The following is a 2,202-nucleotide window of genomic DNA, read 5'->3' on the forward strand; positions in this document are numbered from 1 at the left end:
GCTGGTCAGTGGGTGATTTAAACAGTTGAGATGGGGTGTCCCTACAGTGTGGCTGGTCAGTGGGTGATTTAAACAGTTGAGATGGGGTATCCCTATAGGGTTGCTAGTCAGTGGACTCTTTGCTATTCTTCCTTTTTGGCCATTTCTTGTTGGTGAATTGTATACTGAGCTACTTCCTGTCTATTCTCTAGTTTTTCCAGAGATGGAGATTTTAAGGTCAAAAGTGGATTTACACAACACCATCATGGTTACATCTTCCACAGACAACAGTCCTTGGAAGAACTTTGCTTCCACCATATGTAAACTGTTGAGTAAGGTGTTATGGAATATTCCTTTACACTGCATGAAGATGTGTCACTGTGACTGGTTTAATAAAGAGCTGAATGACCACTAACTAGGTAGGAAGGGGCTAAGAGGCACTTCTGGGAACAGAAAGGAATTGGAGAGGAACCAGGATAGGCCATACAGAGTAAAGGCAACCGAGTCTCATAGAAGAACATAGATTTAGAATACAGGTCAATTTAAGTTATAAGAGCTAGTTAGAAACATGGTCGCCCTGGCTCTACCATTGCCCTGGGTCACCGTTACTCTGGCTTGTGTTTTGTTTGCTTTTGAGAGTCAGTTTATAATAAATAGATCACATAACCCTGTTTTTTCCACTCTTTTCTGTGTCCAGCCCCAAACCAATTAAATAGTAGGCAAATGTATCCAAAACACTGTTTTAGTCATCTCTGTGCTTCAGAAATCCTCAAGGTCATCCTCAGCTACGCAGTGTGTTCAAGGCTAGCCTGGGCTACAGGAGACCACGTCTTAACAATAAATATATTTTTTTTAAATCTCCAAAGATTTGAACCCTGCCAAAGACAATAAGAAAAACAATTTCAGGCGTGGGCTCCAATTTCAGCTCTTCTGAGGTCACTTCCTTCCAAAGCCGGACACGTCTCCCGCCTGCAATTTTTCATATACCACCTCGCAAATGCTCGGATTACAGGCGTGAGCCACCATGTCTGCTGTGTATGGTGCTGGGAGTGGAACCCAGGGTTTCCTGCATGTTAGTCAAATCTATGCCAACTGAGCTACATCCCCAGAACGTTTGCTTGTTGGTTGCTTGGTTGGTTGGTTTAGAGGGGGTGTCTCATACTGTAGCCTAGGCTTGTTTGAAGTGTGTTATGTTGCCCAGGATAGCTTCAAATTTCCTGTAATCAGCCTGTTTCAGTCTCTAGACTCCTGAGATCAGAGGTGGGAGTAACCACAGCTGGCTGACATTATTCACCATTATCTAGTTAGCCAGCTAACACAGACCATTTGCTACTGCTTCTGCTTTTTTCTTATTTCGCTTTAGTTTTACTTTTTCCAGGTTGAAGTGTGGGCAGGAATGAGGGATTAAACCCAGGGCCTCATATATTCTAGGCAAGCTCTCTACCATTAGGCTACACCGTAACTCTTCTTAGCAAAAACAAAGCTTTTAATTGCGTGTGTGTGTGTGTGCGCGTGCGTGCGTGCGCGCGCGCGCGCGCGCGCGCCTGTGGAAGCCAAAGGAGGGCATTGGATTGGAACCCTTAGTGCTGAAGTTACAGGCAGTTGTGAGCAGCTTCATGTGGGCACTGGGAATCAAACAAGAACAACAAAAAAAAATTTTTTTTGGAGACAGGTTTTTTCTGTAGCTTTGGAGCCTGTCTTGGAACTAATTCTTGTAGACCAGGCTGAGCCTCGAATTTACGGAGATCCGCCTGCCTCTGCTTCCTGAGTGCTGGGATTAAAGGTATGCGCCACCACCACCCGGCTGAACAGCAAATATTCTTAACCACTGAGCCATCCCCTCCAGCTCTCCCACCTTTTTCAAAAGCAGGTTCTTGCTAAATTACCCAGCATGGCCTTGAACTTGCCCTGTAGTGCACAAAGACCTTCAACCAGTAATTCTCCTGCCTCAGCCTCCCAAGTACCTAGAATTATAAGCCTATATCACCAGACTCAACTAACTTAAATTTTTTATTACCATAAAACCAACATTGATTTAGGGTTACTTGCCAAAATCATTAGGAGCTATAAATACCCCATCAGAATAGTAATTCATCTTAAGAACAATACTAATGTATTAATCATAATAGGGGCCGGGCAATGGTGGCGCACACCTTTAATCCCAGCACTCGGGAGGCAGAGGCAGGTGGATCTCTGTGAGTTCGAGACCAGCCTGGTCTACAG

General features: G+C 44.6%; 1 protein-coding gene across 1 annotated transcript in view; it reads right to left on the reverse strand.

The window, feature by feature from the left end:
* The window catches only part of Apobec1 (apolipoprotein B mRNA editing enzyme catalytic subunit 1), a 14,045-nt gene that overhangs the window by 11,173 nt on the left and 670 nt on the right, over nt 1-2,202 (reverse strand). The window lies entirely within an intron of this gene.

The sequence above is a fragment of the Microtus ochrogaster genome, unplaced genomic scaffold, assembly GCF_000317375.1.
Source record: "Microtus ochrogaster isolate Prairie Vole_2 unplaced genomic scaffold, MicOch1.0 UNK1, whole genome shotgun sequence".
NCBI lineage: Eukaryota > Metazoa > Chordata > Mammalia > Rodentia > Cricetidae > Microtus > Microtus ochrogaster.